General features: G+C 34.8%; 2 pseudogenes across 1 annotated transcript; both read left to right on the forward strand.

Annotated features, from left to right (window-relative positions):
• The first annotated feature begins 2,947 nt into the window (after nucleotides 1-2,947).
• LOC114193662 (pentatricopeptide repeat-containing protein At5g15300-like) lies at nucleotides 2,948-4,575 on the forward strand (annotated as a pseudogene).
• Nucleotides 4,397-7,641, forward strand: LOC114193661 (uncharacterized; annotated as a pseudogene). The gene is made up of 3 exons (XR_014984007.1): nucleotides 4,397-4,534; nucleotides 5,098-5,201; nucleotides 5,538-7,641. The product of XR_014984007.1 is annotated as an uncharacterized LOC114193661 (transcript).
• Nucleotides 7,642-19,658: the final 12,017 nt, after the last annotated feature.

A 19,658-nucleotide genomic window follows, 5' to 3' on the forward strand; every position in this document is an offset into this window, starting at 1 on the left:
ATGGTTCTTCATCCTCCAGAAGCGCCTTTGACATTGCAACCACATCTGCTCCCACCGAATAGGTGATCATCGCAAAAGGAAAACATACAACACGAGACAAACACACAGAAAGCAAGGGTAAGCTAATCTGATTAAAGGAATCATACAGTTCAATTAATAATAGAAATCATGCAATCTTTCTCATTTTCACCAGAATCACATAGACCACCACAAACACAATGCATATATATTACTTTAGACTCGATATCCGGATTATGTAAGCGACATTGGATCTCTGGGTGGCTTGCACCTGTGAAGGTTCCCAAACTCTACAGAGTTTGGACACAAGGGGTTATCACCCAACCAGTCCCAAGGTAAGTCCCCTTCGCGTCTGTGACTGAATAGGGTACACAGACTAGGACCTCCTGCTACTCCTCACGACATAATCCATTACACTCTACATGAACCTTAATGGTTATTAGAGCGTCAGGATACCAACCCATACGGAGTCCTCACGTCCTTACACACACTAACATACTCTTTTGAATTTCCCTTGAAATTCTAATTCAACCACTTCTTCTCATATTCCAACTTCATGCAATTTCACCACATATATTACCAGTCATAACAATTCATGCATATCATAACTAAGTTCACATTTTAACATTTAAACATAGCTTCATCCATTAGAAACAGAGAAATAACACTCAGCTGCAGAGGTTCTCGCCCAAGCTGAAAGGTCTCGCCCAGGCGAAAGGGCTCTCTCGCTTAGGCGAGTCATTCTCGCCTGAGCGAGGCTCGAAATAGAGAAAAATCCAAACTCTGGGCGAATTCTCGCTCAGGCTAAGCTGTCTCGCTTAGACGAGAGTGACTCTCACTCAAGCGAGACTGGCTCGCCTAAGCGAGATCTCGCGCAGAGACAGGGGATGAGTTTCTGGTGTTTTCGCGTAGGCGAGAGCTGCTCGCTTAGGCGAAACTACCAGATTCCCAATCTGTTCTCACATGCAACAGTCCAAAAATTTATCACAATCCAATCATACACTCAATTACACAGTTCAAGCACTCATACAACACTCAATCATGCAATTCAAAGTCATCAGAATGATTTCTATACTAAATACAAGTAAAACAGTTAGCTTCCCTTACTTGTTATCCTGTTTAGACAACTTTATAAACGTCAATGCCTTAAAAACGTCAACACCTCTAACTCCACAGGATGCTCTATCTACACATAGAAACATCACAAGAACGATCAGGACATACCGTTATGATCACTGATCAGCAGAGACTCATACTAATGATTAAAACGCCGCATGCAAGCGGAAGAGGGCTCGCATGCAATAGAAAACAAAAAAAGACTAAAAAAGAGAGTGGAAACTCAACTTACACGAACGAAGAAACTGATCGGTCCAATTTGAAGAGCTCGCCGAGAGGATCAATCCTATGGTCTCGGTTCTTCAATCAGACGACCAAAGAGGCAGAACTTCTAGAGAGAAGTCAGATAACTCTAGAAAAGTAGTTTCTAGAGAGATAGTGTGTTTTAAAATAATCAAACTCGTTTATAACAATTCTATTTATACTAAAACCTTTCAATATTAAAATAATTAAGTCTCATTATTTTTAAATCACTGTCGCTTTTTAAAACTCCATTATCTGGAATGTTACAAAATCGACTATTTAGAAACCAATTTCTCACATCATGAATCTCTCTCTTTTCTAATTGCTAATAAGAAATCGGTAAGAATTGATTAGCAATTTTGTTCTGAAGAATGTGTTTCGATTCATTTGTAAGGATCATCAATTTATTTAAATCTTTTATTTTAAATATTTAAAATCTGTTTTTAATATTTATTAATTTAAATATATAATATTTCTGAAATAAATAGAAATATTTTAATATGTATAATTTCTCAATTATTTAAATTCTATTTAATAAGTATTGATATTTTAATATTGTTAATTATTTGATTTTTATATTTGTAATTTTATTTTATTTAATTTGTGACAATTAATTTTTAAAATAATGTTTATTATCATTTTTTAAAATTATTCTAGCATTAATTTAATTTTTAAGTATATATGTTTGATATTTTTAATTAATTCAATTATTTAAACTAAAATAATTATATTAATAAAACATATTGAAATTTCTTTGCATAATTGTATTGAAAAAAAGAATAAAAGATTGATAAAGTGAAATTTTGATTGGTGAAAAGGATTGGATTGGGATCGTAAAACCAAACCTCCTTACCAAATAATCTAACTAAAATATTAAATTAATAAGAAAAAAAGTTAAGCTTTTGTTTCAGATTATTCTTTTCCTTCACGCCCCCTTCCCTCTGCAACTGCAAGGCCACCGTGTCCGCAGTGTGAACTTCAACCTTTCTCAAGCGCTTTTCCCATGCATGCATTCTGTGTCTTCTCCGCGCGTCCAGAAACAAGGTCGTGTCAGGTTCAAATAACTGTGTCGGACACCGTGTCGTGCACGCTTCCGACGAGTGTCCGTGTCCGACACGCTTCCGAAGCGGGGAAGCGCGGCTCCGAGGTCGGAGCTTCCTAGGTTGGTTTTCCTTTACTGATTGTTGGTGCTCAATGTCTGCTTACATTTATTGTAGCTTTTTATTGCTCCTAATTTTTGAAATATGAATCAATTGCAATGTGAATGCCGATTAGCATAAGAAGTTCCGAAGAGGGTGCTTGCAGTTGGGTTTAATAGGAAAGCGTTTTTTTTTTCTTAGAATGTTGTGCGGCTTAAACAGGCAAACCGGACTATGCACTCACCCATGTCTAGTTCAAATCCATAGTAATTTGGATTTTCAACTTTCCACATCCTCAACCTTGACGATACTCAGTCTTGTTTATAGAATCTTTTTTTTTTTTTTTCATATAAATACCACTCTCAATTTTCATATGAATACTTATAGTTTATTTATATGAATACTTGTAGTGACAGCGAGACACAGCACGAATGTTGGGAACATATTCTTCGCGCATAAGGTATGTGCTTGAGCACCTCTGTTCCATGTTGGAACTGAAACAAGTCCAAGCCATTATTACCAAAGCAGGCTTTCAAACCCATACTCCTTTCATTGATAGGTTAATATTCTTTTCTGCACTTTCTCCTATGGGAGACCTCTGCCATGCTCATTCCCTCTTCCTACAAACTTCTATGAACTACTCCTTCCTTTGCAACACTATGATTCGAGCCTTTGCCAAGTCTTCCTTCCCTCTTCAAGCTCTATATAAGCCACATGCAGACCTCATATGTTGTATCTGACCATTTCACCTACAACTTTGTGCTCAAGGCTTGCTCTAGAGCATACAAGTTTGCTCGAGAATTTGTTGAGTGCGATGAGATCACTATCGTTTCCTAAGGGGGTGAAGTTCACTGTACTGTTCTCAAACTGGGGTTTGATCAAGACCCCACTATTCAGAACTCTTTGCTCTACATGTACTCTCAATGTGGATTGGTCCATGTTGCCCAACACTTGTTTGATGAAATCAGTAACAGAAGCTTGGTTTCTTGGAATATCATGATATTGGCATACCATCGTGTCAACAATTCTAAGTTAGCTGATTACCTTCTTGAATAGATGCCACTCAAGAATGTTGTTTGATGGAACACTGTCATTGGAAGGTACATCAGGTCAAGTGATATTGAGGGTGCAACAATGGTGTTCCAAGTTATGCCTGAGAGGGATGTTGTGTCCTGGAATTCTATGATTGCTGCTTTTGTGTCCGTTAAGGATTATGCAGAAGCATTGACACTGTTTTCTGAGATGCAAAATGCTGAAGTAAGCCACTGAAGTGACGTTTATTTCAGTTCTGGGTGCCTGTGCTGAAACTGGTGCACTGGAAATGGGAAGCAAAATACACGAGTCTCTCAAAGCGTGTGAGCATAAGATTGAAGGGTATTTGGGAAATGCCCTTCTGAATATGTATTCTAAATGTGGGAATTTGAGTTCAGCTTGGGAGGTATTTAGAGGGATGAAGATAAAGACTACAAGTTGTTGGAATGCTATGATTTTTGGTTTGGCTGTCCATGGTTACTGTGAGGAAGCTCTGACGTTGTTTTCAGAGATGGAATGCGGGCTTGGTACTGTTAGGCCGAATTGAGTAACATTTGTTGGTGTTTTGATTGCTTGTAGTCACAAGGGTTGGGTAGATAAAGCAAGATGGTATTTTGATCATATGGTGAAGAAGCATAAAATTATGCCCGAAATCAAGCATTATGGTTGCATGGTTGATCTATTTAGTAGATTTGGTTTGCTCGAAGAGACACATCAGATGATCACGACTTCTCCTTTCCAAAATAGAGCCATTTTATGGAGAACATTGTTGGGTGCTTGTAGGACACAAGGGAAAATGGAGTTGGCTCAGGTGTCATTCCAACAACTTGCCAAACTGAAAAGTCTAACAGACGGAGATTATGTATTGTTATCTAACATTTATGCTGAAGCTGAGAGATGGGATGAGGTTGAGCGAATAAGGAGTGAAATGACTGACTTGCATGTTTCTAAGCAAGTTGGACACAGCCAAATTGATATGACTGAATGTGATAAACTTTCCTAAATAAACTATTTAACCCTCTTTTTATACTGGATATTTCTTAGCTTTCTCATAGTTATAATATTTTTTAATAGAATTGTAGTGCTAAAGCATCACAATGTTAATTGACAATTTCGTCCACTTGGGTGTGTGTGCTCTGATATAATTTGTTTTTTCTGAATTTATCTTCTTTCATTTGTTGTGTTATGCTGTAATAATTTATATTTCTATTTTTTTTGGCTTTGTTATGTCACTCTCCTCCATTCACATTATTTTTGTTTTCGGTATAATTTGGTTTTATATTGCGGCTTGAAACGATTATGAGATATAATCTGTGTTTTGTTGTATGAGTAATGGGCTGTAAATTATTATACAAAGTGTACTAAACCATTAAACAAGAAAATATTAATGAAACACCGATCGTCGAAAACAAATTCAATCATTTCTAGTGAATAAAAAATATGCATAATTTGATTTCCTCTGATCTGATGATATATACCAACTAGCTGTGATTTTCTTATTAGTTCTGATGTATTATTCTGTTTCTGATACAAACACAACTCATTGCAGTTTATGTTTGCCATCAATGATGATCTCTACTATTTATTAACTGACCTTCAAGGGAAGGATTCATTGAGCAATGGTTATAGACAAATTTACTGGATCTGTTCAAGGTAAGAAAACTTTTTCCATCCTTAAGTTGTAACTGTGCTTCAGCGTATGTATAATATAGTAAATAATCCATGTGATGCTTAGGATTTGATTCTTTTTTTATAAACCTTCATATTTTTTTTTTTTTGTTATTATTACATCAAAATTTTATCTGCGGATATGTTTTCTTTTGACTGTTCTCTCTTTGTTTCCATCAATTCTTGATAAATGAGAATATTTTTAACTACTCAATATTCTTGAATAATGCTAATGTGTGTCCCTTTGACAATCATCTCTCCTCATCAGCTGATAATTTAGTTATCCATCCTGTGCTCTATATTGTTTCTTTTAACTCACAGGTTTAGCCTTTCAGTCGTTGAGCATATCTACAATTTCAGAGCTTTTGAGTAAACAACACTGGTCAGAGCTCAGACCCCTTTTTAAAACAACCAAACCTGCAATATTCATTGACCAATTGTTCAATGCGAGGGTTGATTCAGAGCTTGTTTTAAGGTTCTTTCAGTGGTCTCAGAAAGAGTTTAGAATTTCATATGGTCTTGAAACTACTGCCAAAATTTTACATCTTCTAGCAAATTCAAAAAGGTACTCTAAAGTCAGGTCCTTTTTGGATAAATTTGTGAAGAACGAGAAACATACAGTTTCTTCTGTTTTTCACTCTCTCTTGTCGGTCAGTGTCCGGCCGTGTACAAATGCTCTAATAATTGATATGTTGATCCTAGCATATGCAAGAAATTTACAAATTCGTGCTGCCTGTGAAACATTTAGGCGATCTCATGATTATGGATATAAGTTATCACTGAATTCCTGCAATTCGTTGTTGAGTGGTCTGGTGAAGGAGAATGAAACAGGAGAAATGGAATACGTGTACAAGGAAATGATAAAAAGGAGAGTTATGCCTAACTTGATAACATTTAATATTTATATCAATGGTCTCTGTAAAGCTGGTAAGTTGAATAAGGCAGAGGATGTCATTGAAGACATTAAAGCCTGGGGATTTTCTCCAAATGTCGTTACTTATAACACTCTGATTGGTGGGCATTCCAAGAAGGGAAGTGCTGGAAAAATGTACAGAGCTGAGGCCATTTTGAAGGAAATGCTTGCTAATAAAATTTCCCCAAATGAGAGATCCTTTAATTCTCTTATTGATGGTTTTTGTAAGGATGAGAATTTGTCGGCAAAAAAGGCTTTAGAAGAGATGCAAAGACTGGGACTAAAACCTAATTTAGTTACTTATAACTCACTGATAAATGGTTTATCTAAAAACGGGAAGCTGGATGAGGCCATTGCTTTGTGGGATAAGATGGATGGCATAGGTTTGAAGCCAAATATTGTTACTTATAATGTTCTTATGAATGGACTTTGTAAGATGAAGATGACGTGGGAAGCAAGAAAACTCTTTGATGATATAGCTAAGCAAGGTTTGGTACCCAATGCAATAACATTTAATACATTGATTGATGCATTCTGCAAAGACGGGATGGTGGAAGACGCATTTGCTCTGCATAAATCGATGCGAGAAGAAGGGATTTTTCCAAATGTTTCAACCTATAATACCTTAATTGCAGGCTTGTGCAGGAACCAGAACGGGAGAGCTGCAAAGGATCTTCTTAATGAAATGCTGACCTATGGCCCGAAAGCTGATGTTATAACATATAACATCTTAATAGATGGATGTTGCAAAGACAATGAATCAAGTGAGGGAGAAAAATTACTTGGTGAAATGGTCAACCTTGGTGTCAAACCTAATCATAAAACGTATAATACTCTGATGGATGGATATTGCATGGAGAGAAATGTGAAGGCAGCAGTGAAGGTCAGGGACCCAGATGGAGAAAGAAGGGAAGCGGGCAAATGTTGCTATATATAATTTACTGATTGAAGGATTTTGTAGTACAGGCAAGCTAGAGGATGCAAGCAGGCTTCTTAATGAGATGTTGGAAAAAGGTTTGAATCCGAATCGAACTACCTACGATATTGTAAGATTGGAAATGTTGGATAAAGGTTTCATTCCAGATATAGAAGGGCATTTATATAATATTTCTAGCATGTCTTGACATGAAAGAAATTTCATTATTAGTGTATTAGAGTTGGGCTTCATGAAACAAATTTTACTGATTTGGAATATTTAGAATGTTTACAAATCTTACTTTCGGCCTTTTTCTCTCTTGGATAAGTTTTATACAGCGTTACCTTGTAGAGTAGTAGTTGAATGTTGGCAAGTTGGAGTTACTGTTACGGTTTTGACAGCATGAATGGACATTCATTTCGTTTGTTGTATTGAAGTTTGAAGTCCGTTTCATTTTGTTTGGGTAAGTTTTACATCATTTACATTGAAAAAGACTGATTTTTGTTGGAAAATGTTTGTTTGAACGGTGAAATAATGTAACTTTTAGACCTGTAACTATAAGTATGATGTGAACAAATTCCTGGGTAGAACATCAATTGTTCGGCCACGTAATGGAAGAAAGCACTAGAGTGTTTGTTTCATGTTATCTACTTTTATTCCTAGGTAGAACATTAGGAATAACTCTTTTGGAAGTTTTAAAATATGTTTGATTAAAAAATTAAAGTATGTGCGGATATTTTTCTATTTCCAGAATAATTAGAAAGTGTTTGGTTAACAACATATTTTGTTAGTAAAAGATATGTGACCGCATTAATAGAAAAATAATATTATAATATTATAATTTATTTTTATGATTTTTATTTATGGATATTAGAAAACCGAGATTTTATATATTAACCTATATTTCTTCATTGCCGATAGCGTATTTATTTAGAATTACCCTGGTCTAAACTTAGAAGTGAAGCAGAAACCTCTAATGCAATTTATGTATCAGAAATCTCTAATTCAATTTATATTTTCACGATGACATTTCATACATCCACTGACAATTGAGAAGTTATATATATTGACACCCTTTCAAGATTTATACTCCACTCTTACAACAATTTTTGGCCAATTTTTTATTTAATAATTTAATTAACATTCGAATTAAATAACTTAATTCAATATCTTATTATTAATTGGAATTGTTAAATGCTTATAATGGAGAACGTAGATTGAAAAAATGGGAGTAATATCGGTTTAGTCATTGCGAGTAATTTTGTGAACAATGGTGTAATATTTGATTAGATTGCATGAGTTCATCTCAGGAAATCCTGATTCTGTGTTACTCTACATTTCAAAAACTTGTGCATTTGCAGGAAACATGTATGGTCAAATTATTTGCACTGTCCCTAACTCTCTATTCTTCACCCATCTTCCACTTTAAACATATGCGTCAATTATTGTTTTGATCAAAACCAGAAAGATCCCTATGTCGCAACCAAATTATGACAACATAAAATTAATTAAAAAAATTACCTTCATTTACTGAAAATATTATGAAGAAAACTTAAAAAAATAAATAAATAAAAGGTTTTTAAACTAACTTTGTCCTCCAAATTCAACTATGCCTAAGGAATATATTACCTCCTTCATCTTAACATAGTTACCTTTAATTACAAAGTTACTGTAATTTTTATCCTAGAATCTGTAAGGCCCATGAAAATCCATCTTACTACTTCTGCCCTAAACAAAAGGGGGTTGCCCTTGTAAGTGGGCCTAAAGGGGTGGCCCAATAGATAAAGTCCCTTTCAGCTGACCTAGGTCTCATTCTTCACTCTTTCACAGAACTTTGAGTCGCAGCCGTCAACCCCCCTCTGCTAGGGTTCCGCCTCCGCTGTTACGTGAGCCAGGAAGTTCCGTTACTCCATGTAAGTGACTTTCGAGTTCGTGCTAGTTCCCTTTTTGTAACCTTTTCGTGATCTGTTGTAAGAACCTTGGCTAACCCACTTGTCTGGTTCTGTTCCACTCTCACCACAGCCCTGAAGTGCATCCTTGGAGCTGCCGTACTCGTGGTCACGAAGTAGAGGTCTTCGCTAAGTTTTTCCAGGTACGGGAAGTTAGAGTTCTTAGTTTCCAGTCGTTTTGGTCTATGTTTGAGTTGGTTGCTACTTGTATGGTTTAATCTTTCGATTCGATGCGTGAAAACACTCTGTATGTTTGGTTGGCTTGGAAAACATGGCTGTTTCAGATGAACCAGTGGCGAGACCTGTAAATCTCGCCCAAGCGGGTCAGTCTCGCCTAGGCGAGATAAACAGGGAGCTCGCCTAGGGTTTCTGTGCGAAAGGTCGCCCAGCTCGACGTTTTGAGCGAGCGAGCACCTCGCCCAGGCGAGAGGGGCCTCGCCTAAGCGAGATCCCGCATGTGCTCCTGCTCTCCTTTTTGAGCCCTCGCCTAGGCGAAGGGGGGCTCGCCTGAGCGAGCACGTCTCGCCTGAGTGAGGCCCTTCAACCTGAGCGAGGGGTTGGGCGAGGCTGTACGCTGTTTGGGTGTTTGTTTATCTTTGGATGATTGATATTGTTTTGGGTGTGAATTGTGTGATGAGAAACATGTATATAATGGAGTATTATGCCTGTTTGGTATGAATTATGAATTGTGGGTGATGGGTCTGGTATGGAGTTGGCATGTGAACTACGTGAGTTGGTTATTGTTAACATGGCATGAAAATGAGATGAGATAAGGTCCTGTGAGTATGAATGGTTATGACGAATTGAAATGGGTTGGGCCTGGATCATGAAAGGCGTGGACTTTAAAGGTTGGCACAATTGAGGTATGCGGGTACAGTTACTATCGTTTGGACTGCATGATTATGTTTTGTATGTGTCAGTGCATAATTCCTTGGGGGTCTCTAGGTGAGGCTTTCAGGGTCGCGCTTTAGTGGTCGGGACGTAATTCCATGGCCCTGGTAGTGGGTGTTCATGGTGGTGCCCCATCTGTATAACTAGGTAAGGATTCAAGGTAAGATTGCATCCTGACACTCTAAGAGGCCAGTTAGTCTCACTTAGAGCGGACTGACTCCTGTGGTGAGAGTAGCAGGAGGCCTGAAATTCATTAAGGGCTAACTTTGTGGTGAGGGAGATTTGATTCATCGTAACACTTGTAACACATAGCTCGGAGATGAGCAGCTCAGGGACGAGCAGAGGTATCCACCACAAGTGCAAGCATCCGCTGAATCCGACCAAGTTATACGTATCCGGATGAGTCGAGTCGAGTCGTAGTGTATTGAATGAAGAGTCATAACTTGTTTGGTTGTTATATAGATGTGAGATGATGAAAATATATTTGACTGTATGATGCATATGTTGTTGGCTCTAGCTTACCCGTTTCGTTGCATGGTTGTGTTGTATGTGGCTGTTTTTCCTTGCGATGATCATCAACTTGGTTGATGGGAGCAGATGGGCGAGGTTCTCGTGGTCAACAAGTGAATGGTGATTCCGCTGCTTAGCCATCTGGGCTGGAGTTTTCTTTGTGTTTTATTTAGGGCTATGACCCATGTATCTCTTTCTGTATTTCTACGCTACACTCTATGTTGTATTCGTATTCAGCTTTCCTTTGGCATCTTGGTGTGCTCGGGTTTTGTCGGGGTTGTGTTAAGGACCCCAGGACTACGCTACCGTACTAATATTGTGTGACGTTTTCTTTAATTGCGTTTATAAATTAAATGGGACGTTACAGAATCAAATAAAATTATGTAAAATATAAAGTTATTCCTTAATTCATCATTTAAAAAAATATTTGTAAAAAAATTTATTTGAGTTCTACTTATTTTCAATCTCAATATAAAAAATCAAGGTTACACTGGTGTCTTTATAAAAAAGATTTTGGTTGTTAAAACACTTAAAAATTTAAAAATTGTAATTGTTTTAGTTGACATTTTATATTAAAAAAAATGTAATCATCAAAGAAATTTCAAATTTAATATTATAATTAATGAATTTTAAAATAATTATTTGAATAAAAATTTCAATTAAATATTTTTTTTTAAATTTCATTGAACTGATAGAAATTTCAAATATATATTTGAATAACTATTTTTAAAATTCAATTATATATGTGTGTGATTTTTTAATATATGAAGACAGTATAACTCACATAATTAAATTATAAAAATGTAAGACAAAATTTTACTTGCTATATTAAATACGCAAACAAAACTTATCGTTGCGTCGAGTAAACTTTAAACACAAATTATATATGGGTTAGATGATCAAATATAAATGTTGTGAATTTTTGTGTATTTATTGATTCATAAAGTCTGAAATCGAAGATTCATCGCATTGAATAGTGAGCAAGTTCATAAAAGAGAATATATGTCATTTTCTGACCTAAAATATTAAATTAGATAATTCAAGTGTGAGCGGTGATAGAACTTGAATAAAAATTTTAGGAATGTCATATTAATTTTTTTTCAAATTTAATTGACATTGATGCGATTTTTTCCATCTTCATTCACAAACTTTTTTTTGAAAAAAAAAAAGAATAAATTTTTTTATTATAAATTTTCTAATATAAATTTATTATCTTTCACCTATCTAGAAAAAAAATAAATTTATCATCATTAAATAGTACACAATCGATAAATTTATCACATGCAATAAGCAAACAAATTGCTTAAAAAATTTATAAAATGAGCTTATTAAAAAAAGAAATTAATTGGTCTAAAATGTTCATTGACTCTTTAATTTTATTGTAGTGCAATTTTAAAAAGGATGAGAAATTCAAAATGAAAATCGAGATAAAAAGAGAAAGCTGAAAAATAATCAAGGTACAAAAAGGAAAAACAAAACAAAGAAAAAAGAAGAGATTAAAAAGAGAAAAAAAAAAAAAGAAAGAGATTACGCATGAAATTTTAAGAAAATATTTAAAAATAAATATAAATAATATAATAAAATATAAGTAATTTTAAAATATATATGAATTGTTTTTGGGAGCATGACTTCCCTACGTCATAAAATGGTCCGTCAGTGAGTGTGAGTTTTTTTATATCGAGAATTTTTTTCTCAAGGGTAAGCATTTTAGTAATAACTATTCTTTTACGGTGTGGTTTTACAATTTTTACAATAGAATACACTTTCTTTTGAAATGAAAGATTTTTATTATAATAAATCTTTAAACTTTAGAATTTTTTATTTATTTTAAATCGAACCTTCGTCAAGATAAACCTAACTCTGATATCACCGTGATATTTTTTTGAGAGGGAACATAAAAAGATTTAACATCAGTAAAAAAAAAGTAAAGTCTATATAAAAAATTTCTAACCTAAAATTCTAAGAAAATAAATTTATAAATCTCCTAATTATATATCATTCATATTTTTCACTTTATCTAATGAGAATTTCTACCTCACCTTAAATCCTAACATAACGACGTCCATGTATGACTTCAGTTTAGACCATCAAAACAATAGTAAAATATAGTAATGTCAAAATAAATAGTCATCAGTTGTCCATTTGAGACGCAATATAAGTTATGTATTGTTTAGTTTTCAATATTAAATTTCTCATTCATATCGTTAAAATAGGTGGCAAAAGTGGTGCAGGTTTTCTTATACCCACTTTCTTTCTGCATCCATATGATTTTCTTTTTTTTCATAATAATTTTTCTGAATTGTATATTTTAAACGTTATTTTTTTAAAATAAAAGATAGATTTTTAATTATACAATCTCAAAGTCATTTTAACTTTTCAATTACATAATTTAAAATTGAAATAAATTTTATATTTTGTAATTTAGAAGTCATTTTAAGAAAATAACTTTTAAATTATTTAATTTAAAAATTATTTTTAATTTTTAAATTATATAATTTAAAAGTCATTTTTTGCTTTTGAATTGTATTTTTTTTAATTTCTAAATTGTTAAAAAGGATACAATGAAAAAAAAAAACTATAAAGATGGAAGAGGAAAGTTTGGAACGTCAAAGGGTTATAGTTGACCCAAATTCTAATACGCTGGTCACATATTTGTCAAAACATTTTATAGGAACAGTAAACTTGAGAAAAATCGTTCGATAAGATTTGAAAACTAATTATAAATTAGGGAATTTTAAAACTATATTTTAATTGTGTAATTTAAAAGTAATTTAAAAAAATATATTTGAAAGTTATTTTAAAAAGTCTTGTTAAAAGAAAATCATAACTAAAGTGTCTTGATAGAAGTTGGCAACCTAAGGTGATTGTCATCTCATAATCAAAGGATTTATCCATCATCACCGCAAACTACTTGGTTGGCAAGCTAAGAGAGCATGAAATTGATATGCAAATGTTAAGTAAGCTTGAATCAAGTGAGAAAAAGGTGAAAACCATAGCCTTGAAGACTATCCAAGAGAAGTGATGAACCCGAGAAAGAGGTAACTAAATCAAGTGACAATAAGAACTTGAATCTACTAGTTAAGAGGTTTGAAAAGTATCTTAAGAGGAAAAGCGACAAAGGTAATCAAATGAAATACATTTCTAAACAAAATGATTTAAGTAATACTTCAAATTTCTTATGTTATAATTGTGGAAAGTAAGGACATATAAAGATCACTGGCATACTATTATAGGGGCACGAGGCCATGGTCCCCCAAAAATTTTAATTTTTTAAAGTTTTTTAAATTATGTATGCCAAAAAATTTTAATTTTTTTTTATAATTTATGCAATTACAGGTGAGTCATTACTATAATAGAAAAATTGTTTTTTCTAATGAAGATTATCAAATCAAGATTGTTGAATAAAGATGGAAGGTGAATTTTTTGCTAACAATTTGTTTATTTACATTGAAAAAGAAATAGTTGGAAATTTTAGTTTTGGTCCAATTATTGATGAGTTCAAGAATATAAAAGAACAAATGACAATAATTATTATTTCTTTATATAGTTATGGTTATACTAAATTATGTATATTCATTATCTTTGCCTACAATAATTAAATATATAAATTTGATTGTATTATTTTGGCTCCCCTAAAATATTAATCAAGATTTGTCACTGATCAAGATTGAATGTCCTAACAATAACAAAGAGAAGGAGAAGTTTGGTGATAGGAAAAAGGAGAAAAAGACTAAGGAAAGACGTGCTTACATAGCTTAGGAGGACAATGATGATTCAATAAGTAGTTCATCTTAAGAAGGAAGTGAGGAAGCAAACATATGCCTCATGACTGGATATGAATCATCCTCATCAAGCCAAGTGAGTTCCTTGTCATCCAAAGATAAAAATGACTATTATCAATTGTTGCATGACTTTGAAGACTTGTATAGTGAGGCTAACAAAATTGTTATCAGGAACAATCAGCTAAAAGGAATATATAATTGGCTGAAAAACAGAGTTAGTCAACTGGAATCAGAAATAACCAATTTAAAAACTAATTTCAAACATTTATAAATGATTTATAGATAATTCAATCGATTATTCTGAAAAATAGCTAGCTACAAAACCTTGTGAAAATTGCACTGTTTTGAAAAATCAAGTGAAATATCTTTTGAAAACTTGTGCAAAGTTCACAAGAGGAAAAGAAAACCTAGAAGCTGTTATTGGTTCTCAAAATTGTGTTTTTGGGAAGGCTGAACTTGGTTATAATTCTATCCTTGAAAAGAAAGCTGAGAAGTTCTCTAGTTTCTTTTCCAAAAATGAGTTAAATGCTATGTCATTCATTTCTCGCAACTATTGTATGAAGAAAGGTCATGTGCTTAAGAATTGCTATGCTAAAAAATATAATATTCCAAGAGGGTTTATGAAATGGATCCCAAAAGGATCTAGAAAGGTATAACCATGTTGGACCCAAACTATCAAAGGGTACCATGTAATGCTACTTTGTTTTGTAGGTCCTAAAACATGAAAAGAAAGACCTATGGTACCTAGATAGTGGTTGCTCGAGGCATATGATGGGTGACAAGTCTAAGTTTGCAAAGTTGGAGCTAAAGGATGAAAGCTTTGTGACTTATGGTGACAACAACAAAGGAAGGATACTTAGAAGTGGAGTCATAAGTAATGGAGCCTCATTCAACATCCACAACGTGCTTCTAATTGAAGGGTTAAAGCACAATTTGATAAATCAAAGGCATAAGACTATAGATGATGAAGATATGTTGTTGGAAAAGCAATTTGCTGCAGGAAATTAGTCAGTTGAAAAGGAAATTCAGTCGGATGAAAAAGCTACAAATAACAACTTACCCAAGGAGTGGATTAAACCCAAGGGATTATCAAAGGCCAACATAATTAGTGATATCAGACAGGGAGTATCCATTAGATGCAAGCTTGTATTCTTTGACCATGTTGCATTTGTGTCTCAAATTGAACCTAAGAATGTGAATGATGCATTAGGTGATAGTAACTGGGTTGTTGCTATTCAAGATGATCTTAATCAATTCACAAGAAATCATGTATGGTCTCTTGTTCCTAGAACTAATGTAATGAATGTGATTGGTACTAAATGGTTGTTTAGGAATAAAATGGATGAAGATGGTAACATAGTTAGGATTAAGCTAGGCTAGTTGCTAAAGGTTATAATCCAGAGGAACGTATTGATTTTGATGAAACATATGCACATGTAGCTAGGTTAGAAGCTGTGAGATTATTATTGGCATATGCTTGCATGTGTAATTTCAAAATTTTCTCAAATGCATGTGAAAAGTGCATTCTTGAATGGTTTCTTAAATGAAGAAGTGTATGTATCATAACCTCTTGCCTTTGAAGATCACCTTTATACTAACCACATGTTTTCAAATTGAAAAATGCCTTGTATGGTTTGAATAAGCACTGCGACAATGGTATGAGAGGCTAAGCAATTTTTATTTATCAAAAGGTTATGCTAGAGGTGTTGTTGATAAAACAATTTTCATTAAAAAACATGCAAGTGATGTGATACTTGTTCAAGTGTATGTTGATGATATAACCTTTGGCTCAAATAATAACTCCATGTATGAAGAGTTTGTTTAGCTATGCATGAGGAATTTGAAATGTCTATGATGGGTGAGCTAACCTACTTTTTAGGGCTGCAAGTGAAGCAACTCAAGCATGGGACATTTTTGAGCTAGTCAAAATATTGTTTTGACCTGTTGAAAAAGTTCAAAATGGAGGATTGCAAAGAGGCTGCCACTCCAACTGCCATGAATTTCCTTATGGATGCAGATGAAGTTGGACAACAAGTTGATTCAACCAAATATAGAGGATTGATTGGTTCTTTGCTATATCAAATAGCTAGTAGGCCATATATTCAATTTAGTGTATGCTTGTGTGCAAGGTTTCAATCCAATCCAAAGGAATCGTACTTTAAAGCTGCAAAGAGGATTCTTAATTATCTAAAAGGGAAAACCAATGTTGGATTATGGTATCCTAGTGATTCTAACATTGTTCTTAGTGGTTTTTCAAATTCTGACTATGCAGGATGCAAATTGGATTCGAAAAGCACCAATGGTACATGTCATCTACTTGAATCAACTCTAATCTCATGGAATAGCAAGACTCAAGTATGTGCAACACTCTTTATTGCTGAAGCTGAGTATATAGTAGCTTGATGATGAAGGATTATCTTGTTCCTTTTTAAGATTATTGAATATGGTGTGAGTTGATTAAGAAAGCTAAGTGAAATCCCCACTGGACATTAAGATAGCAAGCTATCTAGATGTGAAGGTTCCTTTCACAAAGCTCAAGAGAAGAAGATGATGGATTGATTCAAAACAAAAAGGAAATGGAAAGCATATAAACCATAGAAAACCAAGAACAATTAAAGGAAGAAGAAAACATAAAACGGAAAGGAAAGAAATGGTAAAAATGTGAGAAGCACGCCACTACAAGGCTAGGCTAGAAGCCATGGCAACCTTGAAGATGAGTGGATGTGTACCGCCACTTGCTGTGCAAGATAAGGCTTAAAAGTTTCACTCCCAAAGGAGGAAACTCTCACAAATGGTTGAGACACAAAAGTGTTTTTACTTCAAAATGTTCAACCCTTTTACACATCTAGGAGCACCCCTTATATAGAAGAACTTATGGGCCTCTAAGCAAATAAAAGATACATAAGAATGGCTTTATAAAAACCTAACCCTAGCTTCTAGAAACTAGGTCAAATAAGGTTACAAAAAATGAGAGACAAAAAAGCTAACTATGGTGTGTGCAAGACTAATTTCGTTCTAGCACAAAAGGAAACAAAGAATGTGTCTCATATGTCTCCAAAAAAGTGGCCAAAGTGTGCTAAAAACAAAGGAGACCAAAGGTACATAGGTACATTTGTTTCATGCCTTTTACTTTATGCTTTATGTCTTTGCTTTACTCTCTCTTCCACATCATTTATGCTCCCCAATCACCATGCGCCACCTAGCATTGTTTTCTTACTCCTAATTAACTTACAAAGCAAATAAACATAGATTAGCATGTTGGCTTAAGTCAAGTCAACTATAGTCAACAAGTCAAACCTAGTCAAAGGTCAACAAGTCAACTAAAGTTGATTCAACTAAGTCAACTTAGGGAATAAAAAATAACACACACAAATAAAAGGGATGAATGATTAGTAAACTTCCTTTATAAACATGCTTAGTCTTCTTAAGCATGTGCCTCCATCCTTGGTTGGGGTCATTCCTTCATCACTTGACATGGATGTGCACAAATAATTTGGCTTAAGCATTAACTCATGAATTATGGTGTAAAGTGTAACATCCCTACTAGATATTACTTATTTAAAATAAATAATTAAGAAAAGAACATCAAACTTTTATTATTCCCAAACGCGGGAAAATTTAAAACATTAGTCAAGCGCTAAACAACAATTAAAGCTATACAAAAGAAATAGTCTTATTATAATTTCAAAAAAAACCAAATAAAAGAACAGAAAACATAAATAGATTCCTAGCTCAAATCCCAAGCTAGCCCTTCTCTCCGTCTTAAGTGTTAGTAGCATCACCTGTATCATCAACTGCTCTTGTGTGAAGAATTACACGATCATCGCCAAGCACAAACAAAAAGGGTGAGCTTATAAATGATTAAACAATATATAATATAGCAAATATAACAACCGTACACCCATTTGTTCTATTCTAGTTAGTTCTTGGCCAAGTTCCTATTTTCCCAAGGTTTTTCAACCTTCAATTCACATAACATAGTTAGCCTTGGACTCAGGGTTTATGATGCTCACACGAACCTGCCCGCTCGTGGTTCTGCTTCTACGAACCTCCCCGCTCGTAGTCCTACTCTACGGACCTACCCGTCCGTAGTCCAACACACGTGATCCACCAGCTACGTACCTCCCCGTACGCAACATCTCTCAAGTGTGAGCCAAACCATACGAACCTACCTCGCCCATATCCTCACACAAGAGTAACTGGATATGAACCTCCCCGCTCATATCATCACATGTTCACAACCATTCATGAACCTACCCACTCATGGCACAACATCCCCTGATCCAAGCTCGCATCAATGCGTTCAACAACACACAAAGTGCACTAATCTCGCTTAGGCTAAAAGTCTTCACTCAAGCGATCATGCCTGACTCGCTTAAGGTGGCTTTCTCGCCTGAGCGAATGCACTACATTGAAAATTCGCGACGGCTGGCTTAGCCGAGACCTCCCTCGCTTAGGCAAGATTACTCCTCGCCCACAACCGAAATCCATCGCTTAGGCAGCGATTCGAGCAAAACAAGCCAGTCTCGCACGATTTCTCACTTAGGCGAGTGACTCTCGCCTAAGCGAGATACTCTGTCGTCCAAAATGTTGTGCTCTCCGCTTGAGTGAGAGTCTCGAGCATAATCAAAGTTGAGTCGCTGCCACTTTCACCTAGGCGAGCCTAGCTCGCTTGGGCAAGAATATCAGAGGTTTTTCCTGTTTACGCACTCACCACACTAGAAACAATTGCCAAACCACTTTCCCAACATCACCAAATAATTCTATAGCAATGGCAATTCGCATAAACATGTTCTAACTCAAATAAACCACTCAAAATCAGGATTGGTGTAAGCAATCATACAATATAGTGAAACCCTCATTATTTCCATACAATTGCATGAGTTATTGTTCCAGCAACCATCTAAAATAATAATACTCAAAATCACTCACATTGAGCACGAAAATTCAAGACCACAATCAGAAACATCATGAGAACAAAATTCTCATTCATATGCATACATAAGACACGAAATTAGCTCCCCTTACTTGGAAATCCTTGCTTCAAATGATTGTCTAACCTTGTCTTTGTGATAACTAAGAACCCTCCTCTACTTTCCCCCAAAACAAAATTCAGCTTTGCTCTCAATCCTACAACTCACCTTCCCACTTAGAATTCGTACTCCTCACAACTCTCTCAGTTTTCAGTCTCAAAAATGCCATTTTAATGTCTATTATTGCCTTTCATAGACACCGTTATGGACTATTTTTCCCAGCTTCCCTGGCTGCCCATGGCCTTTATGGTTTTCACACACCCCTGCAATTACAAAGTCAAGACACAACCAATTCAATCAAGTCATGTTTTGTGATAATTCCTCTAATCTTAGAATTACATTATCACTAATCCCATTCAATATATAACAAATAAATAGCACATAATTGGCATACATAGGACTCGAACCCAAGTCCTTTCACACACAACCAAGTACTCCCAACCATTTG

This window comes from Vigna unguiculata, chromosome 8 (assembly GCF_037176805.1).
Source record: "Vigna unguiculata cultivar grain cowpea cultivar isolate G323 ecotype 2 chromosome 8, ASM3717680v1, whole genome shotgun sequence".
NCBI lineage: Eukaryota > Viridiplantae > Streptophyta > Magnoliopsida > Fabales > Fabaceae > Vigna > Vigna unguiculata.